This window comes from Plectropomus leopardus, chromosome 13, assembly GCF_026936395.1.
Source record: "Plectropomus leopardus strain MGB_pleo_1.0 chromosome 13, ASM2693639v1, whole genome shotgun sequence".
Taxonomy (NCBI): domain Eukaryota; kingdom Metazoa; phylum Chordata; class Actinopteri; order Perciformes; family Serranidae; genus Plectropomus; species Plectropomus leopardus.
This window is the reverse complement of record NC_142188.1, coordinates 791,067-810,283: the sequence shown is the minus strand read 5'-3', so window position 1 is coordinate 810,283 and position 19,217 is coordinate 791,067. Positions and strand designations below refer to the sequence as shown.

Genomic DNA, 19,217 nt, shown 5'->3' with positions numbered 1-19,217 from the left:
GGAAACATATAACAGGGCGTCATCTGCGTAACTATGGAAACTGACATTACACTTTCATCATGTGATTGTGTTGTTATATTATTTCAGCAAGTGGTAACCTGAATAATGAGAACAGTAAAGGAGCGAGTACACAGCTCCGTGGTGAAACATACATTGTATCATGTTTTTTGGGGGTACGTTCCCCTATGCTGACAAAGACTGTCATCCCGATAAGTAGGATTTAACCCAGTCAAGCGCAGCACCAGATAGACCAGCATCATTTTTAAGCTGGTTTGTAAGGATGTGGCGGTCCACGGTATCGAAGGCTGAGCGAAGGTCAAGCAGTACAAGAAAAAAACAAGGAAACGTTGTCATCAGCACTAATTCTCAAGTCATTTACGATTTTGTTTAGGGCAGTGTCAGTGTTTTTGTCTTAACACATGCTATGTCGTTTTTGGTCAACATGCTATATATCGAAGTTTTTGGACGTTTTTTCATCGTACTACACTATGGCATGTATCCACATGCTATACTAAGTTGTTTTTAGCCATTTTTTGGATATGGCATATTTTTAAGATTTTTCTTGTCTTGGCACACTTGGCACTCTTTTTTAGGTGCTTTCCAGCTGGTGTTGGGATATGTCAGATTGTGAACTTTTTCACCAAAATATGTGATGCCATAGTATTGCATTTTCGGTAATTTTTCAACATACACTGTTATAGTGTTTTTGGCTGGTTTTGCAACATACTTGACATTTTTCACTATTTTTCGCCATACTGTACTATGGCATTTTTGGACTTTTTTTTTTTTTTGGACATGCTATTTCATGGTGTTTTTGGTTGTTTTTGCAACAATCTATGCTATGCTATATCTCTCCATGCTTTTTTAGATTAGTTTTCAAAACTTTTTTGAACATATCAAATTTTGACATACTATAGTATGGCTTTTTTCTGTCATTTTTTTTAAGATGCAATTTTATGCTGTTTTTGGCCGTATTTGCTACATATTTTGCCGTGGCATTTTAGGTGGTTTCCAAGTGATTTTAAGACATTTTAAATTTTGACATTTTTCACAAAAAAGGCAACACTATAGTATGGCTTTTTCAGTCATTTTTTCAGAATACAATTTTATTAAATTGTTGGCCGTTTTTGCAAAATATTTTGCCATGACATGTGTCTGCACGCTATTTTAGGTGAATTCCAAGTGATTTTAAGACAGTTTAAATTTTGACATTTTGCACAAAAAAGGCAATACTATAGTATGACTTTTTTTTGGTCATTTTTTCAACATACAATTTTATGTTATTTTTGGCGTTTTTGCAACTTTCTTTGCCATGGCATGTGTCTATATGCTTTTTTTAAGTGGATTTCAAGTGTTTTTAAGACATTTTTAATTTTGACATTTTTCACAAAAAAGGCAATACTATAGTATGACTTCTTTGGTCATTTTTTCAAAATGCAATTTTATGCTGTTTTTGGCCGTTATTGCAATCTTTTTTGCCATGGCATGTCTTAGCACGCTATTTTAGGTGGATTCCAAGTGATTTCAAGACATTTTAAATTTGGACATTTTTCACAAAAAAGGCAATACTATAGTATGGCTTTTTCGGTCAGTTGTTTGAAAATTCAATTTTATGCTGTTTTTGGCCGTCATTGCGAATTTCTTTGCCATGGCATGTCTTGGAACGCTATTTTAGGTGGATTCCAAGTGATTTTAAGACATTTTAAATTTTGACATTTTTCACAAAAAAGGCAATACTATAGTATGACTTTTTTTTCGATGATTTTTTCAAAATGCAGTTTTATGCTGTTTTTGCCCGTTATTGCGACTTTCTTTGCCATGGCATGTGTCTGCATGCTTTTTTAAGTGGATTTCAAGTGTTTTTAAGACATTTCAAATTTGGACATTTTTCACAAAAAAGGCAATACTATAGTATGGCTTCTTCGGTCAATTTTTTGAACATGCAATTTTATGCTGTTTTCTGCCATTTTTGCAACTTTCTTTGCTATAGCATGTGTTTGCACGCTATTTTAGGTGGATTCCAAGTGATTTTAAGTCATTTTAAATTTTGACATTTTTGACAAAAAAGGCAATACTATAGTATGACTTTTTTTTCGATCATTTTTTTCAAAATGCAATTTTATGCTGTTTTTGCCCGTTATTGCGATCTTTTTTGCCATGGCATGTCTTAGCACGCTATTTTAGGTGGATTTCAAGTGATTTTAAGACATTTTAAATTTTGACATGTTTCACAAAAAAGGCAATACTATAGTATGACTTTTTTTTCGATGATTTTTTCAAAATGCAATTTTATGCTGTTTTTGGCCGTCATTGCGAATTTCTTTGCCATGGCATGTCTTGGAACGCTATTTTAGGTGGATTCCAAGTGATTTTAAGACATTTTAAATTTTGACATTTTTCACAAAAAAGGCAATACTATAGTATGACTTTTTTTTCGATGATTTTTTCAAAATGCAGTTTTATGCTGTTTTTGGCCGTTATTGCGACTTTCTTTGCCATGGCATGTGTCTGCATCCTTTTTTAAGTGGATTTCAAGTGTTTTTAAGACATTTCAAATTTGGACATTTTTCACAAAAAAGGTAATACTATAGTATGGCTTTTTCGGTAAATTTTTTGAACATGCAATTTTATGCTGTTTTCTGCCGTTCTTGCAACTTTCTTTGCTATAGCATGTGTTTGCACGCTATTTTAGGTGGATTCCAAGTGATTTTAAGTCATTTTAAATTTTGACATTTTTGACAAAAAAGGCAATACTATAGTATGACTTTTTTTTCAATCATTTTTTTCAAAATACAATTTTATGCTGTTTTTGCCCGTTATTGCGATCTTCTTTGCCATGGCATGTCTTAGCACGCTATTTTAGGTGGATTTCAAGTGTTTTTAAGACATTTTAAATTTTGACATTTTTCACAAAAAAGGCAATACTATAGTATGACTTTTTTTTCGATCATTTTTTTCAAAATGCAATTTTATGCTGTTTTTGGTCGTTATTGCGATCTTCTTTGCCATGGCATGTGTCTGCACGCTATTTAGGTGGATTCCAAGTGATTTTAAGACATTTTAAATTTTGACATGTTTCACAAAAAAGGCAATACTATAGTATGACTTTTTTTCGATCATTTTTTTCAAAATGCAATTTTATGCTGTTTTTGGCTGTCATTGGGAATTTCTTTGCCATGGCATGTCTTAGAACGCTATTTTAGGTGGATTCCAAGTGATTTTAAGACACTTTAAATTTTGACATTTTTCACAAAAAAGGCAATACTATAGTATGACTTTTTTTTCGATGATTTTTTCAAAATGCAGTTTTATGCTGTTTTTGCCCGTTATTGCGACTTTCTTTGCCATGGCATGTGTCTGCATGCTTTTTTAAGTGGATTTCAAGTGTTTTTAAGACATTTCAAATTTGGACATTTTTCACAAAAAAGGTAATACTATAGTATGGCTTTTTCGGTCAATTTTTTGAACATGCAATTTCATGATGTTTTCTGCCGTTTTTGCAACTTTCTTTGCTATAGCATGTGTTTGCACGCTATTTTAGGTGGATTCCAAGTGATTTTAAGACATTGTAAATTTTGACATTTTTCACAAAAAAGGCAATACTATAGTATGACTTTTTTTTCGATGATTTTTTCAAAATGCAGTTTTATGCTGTTTTTGCCCGTTATTGCGACTTTCTTTGCCATGGCATGTGTCTGCATGCTTTTTTAAGTGGATTTCAAGTGTTTTTAAGACATTTCAAATTTGGACATTTTTCACAAAAAAGGTAATACTATAGTATGGCTTTTTCAGTAAATTTTTTGAACATGCAATTTTATGCTGTTTTCTGCCGTTTTTGCAACTTTCTTTGCTATAGCATGTGTTTGCACGCTATTTTAGGTGGATTCCAAGTGATTTTAAGTCATTTTAAATTTTGACATTTTTGACAAAAAAGGCAATACTATAGTATGACTTTTTTTTCAATCATTTTTTTCAAAATACAATTTTATGCTGTTTTTGGCCGTCATTGCGAATTTCTTTGCCATGGCATGTCTTGGAACGCTATTTTAGGCGGATTCCAAGTGATTTTAAGACATTTTAAATTTTGACATTTTTCACAAAAAAGGCAATACTATAGTATGACTTTTTTTTCGATCATTTTTTCAAAATGCAGTTTTATGCTGTTTTTGGCCGTTATTGCGACTTTCTTTGCCATGGCATGTGTCTGCATCCTTTTTTAAGTGGATTTCAAGTGTTTTTAAGACATTTCAAATTTGGACATTTTTCACAAAAAAGGTAATACTATAGTATGGCTTTTTCGGTCAATTTTTTGAACATGCAATTTTATGCTGTTTTCTGCCGTTTTTGCAACTTTCTTTGCTATAGCATGTGTTTGCACGCTATTTTAGGTGGATTCCAAGTGATTTTAAGTCATTTTAAATTTTGACATTTTTGACAAAAAAGGCAATACTATAGTATGACTTTTTTTTCAATCATTTTTTTCAAAATGCAATTTTATGCTGTTTTTGCCCGTTATTGCGATCTTCTTTGCCATGGCATGTGTCTGCATGCTATTTAGGTGGATTCCAAGTGATTTTAAGACATTTTAAATTTTGACATTTTTCACAAAAAAGGCAATACTATAGTATGACTTTTTTTTCGATCATTTTTTCAAAATGCAGTTTTATGCTGTTTTTGGCCGTTATTGCGACTTTCTTTGCCATGGCATGTGTCTGCATCCTTTTTTAAGTGGATTTCAAGTGTTTTTAAGACATTTCAAATTTGGACATTTTTCACAAAAAAGGTAATACTATAGTATGGCTTTTTCGGTCAATTTTTTGAACATGCAATTTTATGCTGTTTTCTGCCGTTTTTGCAACTTTCTTTGCTATAGCATGTGTTTGCACGCTATTTTAGGTGGATTCCAAGTGATTTTAAGTCATTTTAAATTTTGACATTTTTGACAAAAAAGGCAATACTATAGTATGACTTTTTTTTCAATCATTTTTTTCAAAATGCAATTTTATGCTGTTTTTGCCCGTTATTGCGATCTTCTTTGCCATGGCATGTGTCTGCATGCTATTTAGGTGCATTCCAAGTGATTTTAAGACATTTTAAATTTTGACATGTTTCACAAAAAAGGCAATACTATAGTATGACTTTTTTTCGATCATTTTTTTCAAAATGCAATTTTATGCTGTTTTTGGCTGTCATTGGGAATTTCTTTGCCATGGCATGTCTTAGAACGCTATTTTAGGTGGATTCCAAGTGATTTTAAGACACTTTAAATTTTGACATTTTTCACAAAAAAGGCAATACTATAGTATGACTTTTTTTTCGATGATTTTTTCAAAATGCAGTTTTATGCTGTTTTTGCCCGTTATTGCGACTTTCTTTGCCATGGCATGTGTCTGCATGCTTTTTTAAGTGGATTTCAAGTGTTTTTAAGACATTTCAAATTTGGACATTTTTCACAAAAAAGGTAATACTATAGTATGGCTTTTTCGGTCAATTTTTTGAACATGCAATTTCATGATGTTTTCTGCCGTTTTTGCAACTTTCTTTGCTATAGCATGTGTTTGCACGCTATTTTAGGTGGATTCCAAGTGATTTTAAGACATTGTAAATTTTGACATTTTTGACAAAAAAGGCAATACTATAGTATGACTTTTTTTTCGATCATTTTTTCAAAATGCAGTTTTATGCTGTTTTTGCCCGTTATTGCGACTTTCTTTGCCATGGCATGTGTCTGCATGCTTTTTTAAGTGGATTTCAAGTGTTTTTAAGACATTTCAAATTTGGACATTTTTCACAAAAAAGGTAATACTATAGTATGACTTTTTTTTCGATCATTTTTTTCAAAATGCAATTTTATGCTGTTTTTGGTCGTTATTGCGATCTTCTTTGCCATGGCATGTGTCTGCACGCTATTTAGGTGGATTCCAAGTGATTTTAAGACATTTTAAATTTTGACATGTTTCACAAAAAAGGCAATACTATAGTATGGCTTCTTCGGTCAATTTTTTGAACATGCAATTTTATGCTGTTTTCTGCCATTTTTGCAACTTTCTTTGCTATAGCATGTGTTTGCACGCTATTTTAGGTGGATTCCAAGTGTTTTTAAGACATTGTAAATTTTGACATTTTTGACAAAAAAGGCAATACTATAGTATGACTTTTTTTTCGATCATTTTTTCCAAAATGCAATTTTATGCTGTTTTTGCCCGTTATTGCGATCTTCTTTGCCATGGCATGTGTCTGCACGCTATTTAGGTGGATTTCAAGTGATTTTAAGACATTTTAAATTTTGACATGTTTCACAAAAAAGGCAATACTATAGTATGACTTTTTTTTCAATCATTTTTTCAAAAGGCAATTTTATGCTGTTTTTGGCCGTCATTGCGAATTTCTTTGCCATGGCATGTCTTGGAACGCTATTTTAGGCGGATTCCAAGTGATTTTAAGACATTTTAAATTTTGACATTTTTCACAAAAAAGGCAATACTATAGTATGACTTTTTTTTCGATCATTTTTTCAAAATGCAGTTTTATGCTGTTTTTGGCCGTTATTGCGACTTTCTTTGCCATGGCATGTGTCTGCATCCTTTTTTAAGTGGATTTCAAGTGTTTTTAAGACATTTCAAATTTGGACATTTTTCACAAAAAAGGTAATACTATAGTATGGCTTTTTCGGTAAATTTTTTGAACATGCAATTTTATGCTGTTTTCTGCCGTTTTTGCAACTTTCTTTGCTATAGCATGTGTTTGCACGCTATTTTAGGTGGATTCCAAGTGATTTTAAGTCATTTTAAATTTTGACATTTTTGACAAAAAAGGCAATACTATAGTATGACTTTTTTTTCAATCATTTTTTTCAAAATACAATTTTATGCTGTTTTTGCCCGTTATTGCGATCTTCTTTGCCATGGCATGTCTTAGCACGCTATTTTAGGTGGATTTCAAGTGTTTTTAAGACATTTTAAATTTTGACATTTTTCACAAAAAAGGCAATACTATAGTATGACTTTTTTTTCGATCATTTTTTTCAAAATGCAATTTTATGCTGTTTTTGGCCGTTATTGCGACTTTCTTTGCCATGGCATGTGTCTGCATCCTTTTTTAAGTGGATTTCAAGTGTTTTTAAGACATTTTAAATTTTGACATTTTTCACAAAAAAGGCAATACTATAGTATGACTTTTTTTTCGATCATTTTTTTCAAAATGCAATTTTATGCTGTTTTTGGCTGTCATTGGGAATTTCTTTGCCATGGCATGTCTTAGAACGCTATTTTAGGTGGATTCCAAGTGATTTTAAGACACTTTAAATTTTGACATTTTTCACAAAAAAGGCAATACTATAGTATGACTTTTTTTTCGATGATTTTTTCAAAATGCAGTTTTATGCTGTTTTTGCCCGTTATTGCGACTTTCTTTGCCATGGCATGTGTCTGCATGCTTTTTTAAGTGGATTTCAAGTGTTTTTAAGACATTTCAAATTTGGACATTTTTCACAAAAAAGGTAATACTATAGTATGGCTTTTTCGGTCAATTTTTTGAACATGCAATTTCATGATGTTTTCTGCCGTTTTTGCAACTTTCTTTGCTATAGCATGTGTTTGCACGCTATTTTAGGTGGATTCCAAGTGATTTTAAGACATTGTAAATTTTGACATTTTTCACAAAAAAGGCAATACTATAGTATGACTTTTTTTTCGATCATTTTTTTCAAAATGCAATTTTATGCTGTTTTTGGCCGTTATTGCGACTTTCTTTGCCATGGCATGTGTCTGCATCCTTTTTTAAGTGGATTTCAAGTGTTTTTAAGACATTTTAAATTTTGACATTTTTCACAAAAAAGGCAATACTATAGTATGACTTTTTTTTCGATCATTTTTTTCAAAATGCAATTTTATGCTGTTTTTGGCTGTCATTGGGAATTTCTTTGCCATGGCATGTCTTAGAACGCTATTTTAGGTGGATTCCAAGTGATTTTAAGACACTTTAAATTTTGACATTTTTCACAAAAAAGGCAATACTATAGTATGACTTTTTTTTCGATGATTTTTTCAAAATGCAGTTTTATGCTGTTTTTGCCCGTTATTGCGACTTTCTTTGCCATGGCATGTGTCTGCATGCTTTTTTAAGTGGATTTCAAGTGTTTTTAAGACATTTCAAATTTGGACATTTTTCACAAAAAAGGTAATACTATAGTATGGCTTTTTCGGTCAATTTTTTGAACATGCAATTTCATGATGTTTTCTGCCGTTTTTGCAACTTTCTTTGCTATAGCATGTGTTTGCACGCTATTTTAGGTGGATTCCAAGTGATTTTAAGACATTGTAAATTTTGACATTTTTCACAAAAAAGGCAATACTATAGTATGACTTTTTTTTCGATCATTTTTTTCAAAATGCAATTTTATGCTGTTTTTGGTCGTTATTGCGATCTTCTTTGCCATGGCATGTGTCTGCACGCTATTTAGGTGGATTCCAAGTGATTTTAAGACATTTTAAATTTTGACATGTTTCACAAAAAAGGCAATACTATAGTATGACTTTTTTTCGATCATTTTTTTCAAAATGCAATTTTATGCTGTTTTTGGCCGTCATTGCGAATTTCTTTGCCATGGCATGTCTTGGAACGCTATTTTAGGTGGATTCCAAGTGATTTTAAGACATTTTAAATTTTGACATTTTTCACAAAAAAGGCAATACTATAGTATGACTTTTTTTTCGATGATTTTTTCAAAATGCAGTTTTATGCTGTTTTTGGCCGTTATTGTGACTTTCTTTGCCATGGCATGTGTCTGCATGCTTTTTTAAGTGGATTTCAAGTGTTTTTAAGACATTTCAAATTTGGACATTTTTCACAAAAAAGGTAATACTATAGTATGGCTTTTTCGGTCAATTTTTTGAACATGCAATTTTATGCTGTTTTCTGCCGTTTTTGCAACTTTCTTTGCTATAGCATGTGTTTGCACGCTATTTTAGGTGGATTCCAAGTGTTTTTAAGACATTGTAAATTTTGACATTTTTCACAAAAAAGGCAATACTATAGTATGACTTTTTTTTCGATCATTTTTTTCAAAATGCAATTTTATGCTGTTTTTGGTCGTTATTGCGATCTTCTTTGCCATGGCATGTGTCTGCACGCTATTTAGGTGGATTCCAAGTGATTTTAAGACATTTTAAATTTTGACATGTTTCACAAAAAAGGCAATACTATAGTATGACTTTTTTTTCAATCATTTTTTCAAAATGCAATTTTATGCTGTTTTTGGTCATTATTATAATTTCTTTGCCATGGCATGTCTTGGAACGCTATTTTAGGTGGATTCCAGGTGATTTTAAGACATTTTAAATTTTGACATTTTTCACAAAAAAGGCAATACTATAGTATGACTTTTTTTTCGATGATTTTTTCAAAATGCAGTTTTATGCTGTTTTTGGCCGTTATTGCGACTTTCTTTGCCATGGCATGTGTCTGCATCCTTTTTTAAGTGGATTTCAAGTGTTTTTAAGACATTTTAAATTTTGACATTTTTCACAAAAAAGGCAATACTATAGTATGACTTTTTTTTCGATCATTTTTTTCAAAATGCAATTTTATGCTGTTTTTGGCCGTTATTGCGATCTTCTTTGCCATGGCATGTCTTAGCACGCTATTTTAGGTGGATTTCAAGTGTTTTTAAGACATTTTAAATTTTGACATTTTTGACAAAAAAGGCAATACTATAGTATGACTTTTTTTTCGATCATTTTTTTCAAAATGCAATTTTATGCTGTTTTTGGCCTTTATTGCGAATTTCTTTGCCATGGCATGTCTTGGAACGCTATTTTAGGTGGATTCCAAGTGATTTTAAGACATTTTAAATTTTGACATTTTTAACAAAAAAGGCAATACTATAGTATGACTTTTTTTCGATCATTTTTTTCAAAATGCAATTTTATGCTGTTTTTGGCCGTTATTGCGATCTTCTTTGCCATGGCATGTCTTGGCACGCTATTTTGGATGTTTTCTGGGTGTTTTCAAGACATTTTAAAATTTGACATTTTTCACAAAAAACGCAATACTATAGTATTGCTTTTTCGTTCATTTTTTTCAAAATGCAATATTAGAGTGTTTCTTCGTTGTTTTTGCAACATAGTGTTCGAGAAACTTTTTTTAAGGACAACACTGAGATAACAGACTTCTTTCTGATAGTTTTTATTCAGGCATTTGCAAACAGTTGCGTGCTTACAGCAGAATGACACGAAAGGCGGTCCAAGAGCAGATGAGATGCAGGAATAAAATTCAGTGCATTATCCTGAACATGTTACACTTTTTATTTAAATCAGCACAAAGACAAACAATGACATAGTTTATTTCACAATATACATCATCATGCACAGTACAGAGAGAACAAGGATTTACACCAAAATATCCCATAATATGGCGTTTTCAGTCATTTTTTCAGAATACAATTTTATTAAATTGTTGGCCGTTTTTGCAAAATATTTTGCCATGACATGTGTCTGCACGCTATTTTAGGTAGATTCAAAGTGATTTTAAGACATTTTAAATTTTGACATTTTTCACGAGAAAAGCAATACTATAGTATGACTTTTTTGATCAGTTTTTCAGAATGCAATTTTATGCTGTTTTTGGCCGTTATTGCGATGTTTTTGCCATGGCATGTGTCTGCATGCTTTTTTAAGTGGATTTCAAGTGTTTTTAAGACATTTCAAATTTTGACATTTTTGACAAAAAAGGCAATACTATAGTATGACTTTTTTTTCGATCATTTTTTTCAAAATGCAATTTTATGCTGTTTTTGCCCGTTATTGCGATCTTCTTTGCCATGGCATGTCTTAGCACGCTATTTTAGGTGGATTCCAAGTGATTTTAAGACATTGTAAATTTTGACATTTTTCACAAAAAAGGCAATACTATAGTATGACTTTTTTTTCGATCATTTTTTTCAAAATGCAGTTTTATGCTGTTTTTGCCTGTTATTGCGACTTTCTTTACCATGGCATGTGTCTGCATGCTTTTTTAAGTGGATTTCAAGTGTTTTTAAGACATTTCAAATTTGGACATTTTTCACAAAAAAAGCAATACTATAGTATGGCTTTTTCGGTCAATTTTTTGAAAAGGCAATTTTATGCTGTTTTCTGCCGTTTTTGCAACTTTCTTTGCTATAGCATGTGTTTGCACGCTATTTTAGGTGGATTCCAAGTGATTTTAAGTCATTTTAAATTTTGACATTTTTGACAAAAAAGGCAATACTATAGTATGACTTTTTTTCCATCATTTTTTTCAAAATGCATTTTTATGCTGTTTTTGGCCTTTATTGCGATCTTCTTTGCCATGGCATGTCTTAGAACGCTATTTTAGGTGAATTTCAAGTGTGTTTAAGACATTTTAAATTTTGACATTTTTCACAAAAAAGGCAATACTATAGTATGACTTTTTTTCGATCATTTTTTTCAAAATGCAATTTTATGTTGTTTTTGGTCATTATTAAATTTCTTTGCCATGACATGTCTTGGAATGATATTTTAGGTGGATTCCAAGTGATTTTAAGACATTTTAAATTTTGACATTTTTCACAAAAAAGGCAATACTATAGTATGACTTTTTTTTCGATGATTTTTTCAAAATGCAATTTTATGCTGTTTTTGCCCGTTATTGCGACTTTCTTTGCCATGGCATGTGTCTGCATGCTTTTTTAAGTGGATTTCAAGTGTTTTTAAGACATTTTAAATTTGGACATTTTTCACAAAAAAGGCAATACTATAGTATGGCTTTTTCGGTAAATTTTTTGAACATGCAATTTTATGCTGTTTTCTGCCGTTTTTGCAACTTTCTTTGCTATAGCATGTGTCTGCATCCTTTTTTAAGTGGATTTCAAGTGTTTTTAAGACATTTTAAATTTTGACATTTTTAACAAAAAAGGCAATACTATAGTATGACTTTTTTTTCGATCATTTTTTTCAAAATGCAATTTTATGCTGTTTTTGGCCGTTATTGCGACTTTCTTTGCCATGGCATGTGTCTGCATCCTTTTTTAAGTGGATTTCAAGTGTTTTTAAGACATTTTAAATTTTGACATTTTTAACAAAAAAGGCAATACTATAGTATGACCTTTTTTCCATCATTTTTTTCAAAATGCAATTTTATGCTGTTTTTGGCCTTTATTGCGATCTTCTTTGCCATGGCATGTCTTAGAACGCTATTTTAGGTGAATTTCAAGTGTGTTTAAGACATTTTAAATTTTGACATTTTTCACAAAAAAGGCAATACTATAGTATGACTTTTTTTCGATCATTTTTTTCAAAATGCAATTTTATGCTGTTTTTGGCCGTCATTGCGAATTTCTTTGCCATGACATGTCTTGGAATGCTATTTTAGGTGGATTCCAAGTGATTTTAAGACATTTTAAATTTTGACATTTTTCACAAAAAAGGCAATACTATAGTATGACTTTTTTTTCGATGATTTTTTCAAAATGCAATTTTATGCTGTTTTTGCCCGTTATTGCGACTTTCTTTGCCATGGCATGTGTCTGCATGCTTTTTTAAGTGGATTTCAAGTGTTTTTAAGACATTTTAAATTTGGACATTTTTCACAAAAAAGGCAATACTATAGTATGGCTTTTTCGGTAAATTTTTTGAACATGCAATTTTATGCTGTTTTCTGCCGTTTTTGCAACTTTCTTTGCTATAGCATGTGTCTGCATCCTTTTTTAAGTGGATTTCAAGTGTTTTTAAGACATTTTAAATTTGGACATTTTTCACAAAAAAGGCAATACTATAGTATGACTTTTTTTTCAATCATTTTTTTCAAAATGCAATTTTATGCTGTTTTTGGCCGTTATTGTGAATTTCTTCGCCATGGCATGTGTCTGCACGCTATTTTAGGTGGATTTCAAGTGATTTTAAGACATTTTAAATCTTGAAATCTTTCACAAAAAAGGCAATACTATAGTATGACTTTTTTTTCGATCATTTTTTTCAAAATGCAATTTTATGCTGTTTTTGGCCTTTATTGCGATCTTCTTTGCCATGGCATGTCTTAGAACGCTATTTTAGGTGGATTTCAAGTGTTTTTAAGACATTTTAAATTTTGACATTTTTCACAAAAAAGGCAATACTATAGTATGACTTTTTTTCGATCATTTTTTTCAAAATGCAATTTTATGCTGTTTTTGGCCTTTATTGCGATCTTCTTTGCCATGGCATGTCTTAGAACGCTATTTTAGGTGGTTTCCAGGTGTTTTTAAGACATTTTAAATCTTGACATTCATCACAAAAAAGGCAATACTATAGTATGACTTTTTCGGTGAGTTGTTTGAAAATGCAATTTTATGCTGTTTTTGGCTGTTTTTGCAACTTTCTTTGCTGTATCATGCGTCTGCACGCTATTTTAGGTGGATTCCAATTGATTTTAAGACATTTTAAATTTTGACATTTTTGACAAAAAAGGCAATACTATAGTATGACTTTTTTTTCGATGATTTTTTCAAAATGCAGTTTTATGCTGTTTTTGCCCGTTATTGCGACTTTCTTTGCCATGGCATGTGTCTGCATGCTTTTTTAAGTGGATTTCAAGTGATTTTAAGACATTTTAAATCTTGACATTTTTCAGAAAAAAGGCAATACTATAGTATGACTTTTTTTTCAATCATTTTTTCAAAATGCAATTTGACGCTGTTTTTTGCCGTCATTGTGAATTTCTTCGCCATGGCATGTGTCTGCACGCTATTTTAGGTGGATTTCAAGTGATTTTAAGACATTTTAAATCTTGAAATCTTTCACAAAAAAGGCAATACTATAGTATGACTTTTTTTTCGATCATTTTTTTCAAAATGCAATTTTATGCTGTTTTTGGCCTTTATTGCGATCTTCTTTGCCATGGCATGTCTTAGAACGCTATTTTAGGTGGATTTCAAGTGTTTTTAAGACATTTTAAATTTTGACATTTTTCACAAAAAAGGCAATACTATAGTATGACTTTTTTTCGATCATTTTTTTCAAAATGCAATTTTATGCTGTTTTTGGCCGTCATTGCGAATTTCTTTGCCATGGCATGTCTTGGAACGCTATTTTAGGTGGATTCCAAGTGATTTTAAGACATTTTAAATTTTGACATTTTTCACAAAAAAGGCAATACTATAGTATGACTTTTTTTTTTCGATCATTTTTTCACAATGCAGTTTTATGCTGTTTTTGCCCGTTATTGCGACTTTCTTTGCCATGGCATGTGTCTGCATGCTTTTTTAAGTGGATTTCAAGTGTTTTTAAGACATTTCAAATTTGGACATTTTTCACAAAAAAGGCAATACTATAGTATGACTTTTTTTTCGATCATTTTTTTCAAAATGCAATTTTATGCTGTTTTTGGCCTTTATTGCGATCTTCTTTGCCATGGCATGTCTTAGAACGCTATTTTAGGTGGATTTCAAGTGTTTTTAAGACATTTTAAATTTTGACATTTTTCACAAAAAAGGCAATACTATAGTATGACTTTTTTCGATCATTTTTTCAAAATGCAATTTTATGCTGTTTTTGGTCATTATTAATTTCTTTGCCATGGCATGTGTCTGCATGCTTTTTTAAGTGGATTTCAAGTGTTTTTAAGACATTTCAAATTTGGACATTTTTCACAATAAAAGGCAATACTATAGTATGACTTTTTTTTCAATCATTTTTTCAAAATGCAATTTGACGCTGTTTTTGGCCGTCATTGTGAATTTCTTTGTCATGGCATGTGTCTGCACGCTATTTTAGGTGGATTTCAAGTGTTTTTAAGACATTATAAATTTTGACATTTTTGACAAAAAAGGCAATACTATAGTATGACTTTTTTTTCGATGATTTTTTCAAAATGCAGTTGTATGCATTTTTTGCCCGTTATTGCAACTTTCTTTGCCATGGCATGTGTCTGCATGCTTTTTTAGGTGGATTTCAAGTGTTTTTAAGACATTTTAAATCTTGACATTTTTCAGAAAAAAGGCAATACTATAGTATGACTTTTTTTTCAAACATTTTTTCAAAATGCAATTTGACGCTGTTTTTGGCCGTCATTGCGAATTTCTTTGCCATGGCATGTCTTGGAACGCTATTTTAGGTGGATTCCAAGTGATTTTAAGACATTTTAAATTTTGACATTTTTCACAAAAAAGGCAATACTATAGTATGACTTTTTTTTTCGATGATTTTTTCAAAATGCAGTTTTATGCTGTTTTTGCCCGTTATTGTGACTTTCTTCGCCATGGCATGTGTCTGCACGCTATTTTAGGTGGATTTCAAGTGATTTTAAGACATTTTAAATCTTGACATTTTTCACAAAAAAGGCAATACTATAGTATGACTTTTTTTCGATCATTTTTTTCAAAATGCAATTTTATGCTGTTTTTGGCCGTCATTGCGAATTTCTTTGCCATGGCATGTCTTGGAACGCTATTTTAGGTGGATTCCAAGTGATTTTAAGACATTTTAAATTTTGACATTTTTCACAAAAAAGGCAATACTATAGTATGACTTTTTTTTTCGATCATTTTTTCACAATGCAGTTTTATGCTGTTTTTGCCCGTTATTGCGACTTTCTTTGCCATGGCATGTGTCTGCATGCTTTTTTAAGTGGATTTCAAGTGATTTTAAGACATTTTAAATCTTGACATTTTTCACAAAAAAGGCAATACTATAGTATGACTTTTTTTTTCAATCATTTTTTCAAAATGCAATTTTATGCTGTTTTTGGCCGTCATTGCGAATTTCTTTGCCATGGCATGTCTTGGAACGCTATTTTAGGTGGATTCCAAGTGATTTTAAGACATTTTAAATTTTGACATTTTTCACAAAAAAGGCAATACTATAGTATGACTTTTTTTTTCGATGATTTTTTCAAAATGCAGTTTTATGCTGTTTTTGCCCGTTATTGTGACTTTCTTCGCCATGGCATGTGTCTGCACGCTATTTTAGGTGGATTTCAAGTGATTTTAAGACATTTTAAATCTTGACATTTTTCACAAAAAAGGCAATACTATAGTATGACTTTTTTTTCGATCATTTTTTTCAAAATGCAATTTTATGCTGTTTTTGGCCTTTATTGCGATCTTCTTTGCCATGGCATGTCTTAGAACGCTATTTTAGGTGGATTTCAAGTGTTTTAAGACATTTTAAATTTTGACATTTTTCACAAAAAGGCAATACTATAGTATGACTTTTTTTCGATCATTTTTCAAAATGCAATTTTATGCTGTTTTTGGTCATTATTATAATTTCTTTTGCCATGGCATGTCTTGGAACGCTATTTTAGGTGGATTCCAAGGGATTTTAAGACATTTTAAATTTTGACATTTTTCACAAAAAAGGCAATACTATAGTATGACTTTTTTTTTTCGATCATTTTTTCACAATGCAGTTTTATGCTGTTTTTGCCCGTTATTGCGACTTTCTTTGCCATGGCATGTGTCTGCATGCTTTTTTAAGTGGATTTCAAGTGTTTTTAAGACATTTCAAATTTGGACATTTTTCACAAAAAAGGCAATACTATAGTATGGCTTTTTCGGTCAATTTTTTGAACATGCAATTTTATGCTGTTTTCTGCCGTTTTTGCAACTTTCTTTGCTATAGCATGTGTTTGCACGCTATTTTAGGTGGATTCCAAGTGATTTTAAGACATTGTAAATTTTGACATTTTTGACAAAAAAGGCAATACTATAGTATGACATTTTTTCAATCATTTTTTTCAAAATGCAATTTTATGCTGTTTTTGGTAGTTATTGCGATCTTCTTTGCCATGGCATGTGTCTGCACGCTATTTTAGGTGGATTCCAAGTGATTTTAAGACATTTTAAATTTTGACATGTTTCACAAAAAAGGCAATACTATAGTATGACTTTTTTTCAATCATTTTTCAAAATGCAATTTTATGCTGTTTTTGGTCATTATGAATTTCTTTGCCATGGCATGTCTTGGAACGCTATTTTAGGTGGATTCCAAGTGATTTTAAGACATTTTAAATCTTGACATTTTTCACAAAAAAAGGCAATACTATAGTATGACTTTTTTTTCAATCATTTTTTCAAAATGCAATTTGACGCTGTTTTTGGCCGTCATTGTGAATTTCTTTGTCATGGCATGTGTCTGCACGCTATTTTAGGTGGATTTCAAGTGTTTTTAAGACATTATAAATTTTGACATTTTTGACAAAAAAGGCAATACTATAGTATGACTTTTTTTTCGATGATTTTTTCAAAATGCAGTTGTATGCATTTTTTGCCCGTTATTGCGACTTTCTTTGCCATGGCATGTGTCTGCATGCTTTTTTAGGTGGATTTCAAGTGTTTTTAAGACATTTTAAATCTTGACATTTTTCAGAAAAAAGGCAATACTATAGTATGACTTTTTTTTCAATCATTTTTTCAAAATGCAATTTGACGCTGTTTTTTGCCGTCATTGTGAATTTCTTCGCCATGGCATGTGTCTGCACGCTATTTTAGGTGGATTTCAAGTGATTTTAAGACATTTTAAATCTTGAAATCTTTCACAAAAAAGGCAATACTATAGTATGACTTTTTTTTCGATCATTTTTTTCAAAATGCAATTTTATGCTGTTTTTGGCCTTTATTGCGATCTTCTTTGCCATGGCATGTCTTAGAACGCTATTTTAGGTGGATTTCAAGTGTTTTTAAGACATTTTAAATTTTGACATTTTTCACAAAAAAGGCAATACTATAGTATGACTTTTTTTCGATCATTTTTTTCAAAATGCAATTTTATGCTGTTTTTGGCCGTCATTGCGAATTTCTTTGCCATGGCATGTGTCTGCATGCTTTTTTAAGTGGATTTCAAGTGTTTTTAAGACATTTCAAATTTGGACATTTTTCACAATAAAAGGCAATACTATAGTATGACTTTTTTTTCAATCATTTTTTCAAAATGCAATTTGACGCTGTTTTTGGCCGTCATTGTGAATTTCTTTGTCATGGCATGTGTCTGCACGCTATTTTAGGTGGATTTCAAGTGTTTTTAAGACATTATAAATTTTGACATTTTTGACAAAAAAGGCAATACTATAGTATGACTTTTTTTTCGATGATTTTTTCAAAATGCAGTTGTATGCATTTTTTGCCCGTTATTGCAACTTTCTTTGCCATGGCATGTGTCTGCATGCTTTTTTAAGTGGATTTCAAGTGTTTTTAAGACATTTTAAATTTGGACATTTTTCACAAAAAAGGCAATACTATAGTATGGCTTTTTCGGTAAATTTTTTGAACATGCAATTTTATGCTGTTTTCTGCCGTTTTTGCAACTTTCTTTGCTATAGCATGTGTCTGCATCCTTTTTTAAGTGGATTTCAAGTGTTTTTAAAACATTTTAAATTTTGACGTTTTTAACAAAAAAGGCAATACTATAGTATGACTTTTTTTTCGATCATTTTTTTCAAAATGCAATTTTATGCTGTTTTTGGCCTTTATTGCGATCTTCTTTGCCATGGCTTGTCTTAGAACGCTATTTTAGGTGGATTTCAAGTGTTTTTAAGACATTTTAAATTTTGACATCTTTCACAAAAAAGGCAATACTATAGTATGACTTTTTTTCGATGTTTTTTTCAAAATGCAATTTTATGCTGTTTTTGGTCATTATTTAATTTCTTTGCCATGGCATGTCTTGGAACGCTATTTTAGGTGGATTCCAAGTGATTTTAAGACATTTTAAATTTTGACATTTTTGACAAAAAAGGCAATACTATAGTATGACTTTTTTTTCGATGATTTTTTCAAAATGCAGTTTTATGCTGTTTTTGCCCGTTATTGCGACTTTCTTTGCCATGGCATGTGTCTGCATGCTTTTTTAAGTGGATTTCAAGTGTTTTTAAGACATTTCAAATTTGGACATTTTTCACAAAAAAGGCAATACTATAGTATGGCTTTTTCGGTCAATTTTTTGAAAATGCAATTTTATGCTGTTTTCTGCCGTTTTTGCAACTTTCTTTGCTATAGCATGTGTTTGCACGCTATTTTAGGTGGATTCCAAGTGATTTTAAGACATTGTAAATTTTGACATTTTTGACAAAAAAGGCAATACTATAGTATGACTTTTTTTTCGATGATTTTTTCAAAATGCAGTTTTATGCTGTTTTTGCCCGTAATTGCGACTTTCTTTGCCATGGCATGTGTCTGCATCCTTTTTTAAGTGGATTTCAAGTGTTTTTAAGACATTTCAAATTTGGACATTTTTCACAAAAAG

At 31.1% G+C, this 19,217-nt stretch overlaps 1 protein-coding gene across 3 annotated transcripts in view; it reads left to right on the top strand.

Annotated features, from left to right (window-relative positions):
* The window catches only part of nfkb2 (nuclear factor of kappa light polypeptide gene enhancer in B-cells 2 (p49/p100)), a 61,808-nt gene that overhangs the window by 18,423 nt on the left and 24,168 nt on the right, over positions 1-19,217 (top strand). The window lies entirely within an intron of this gene.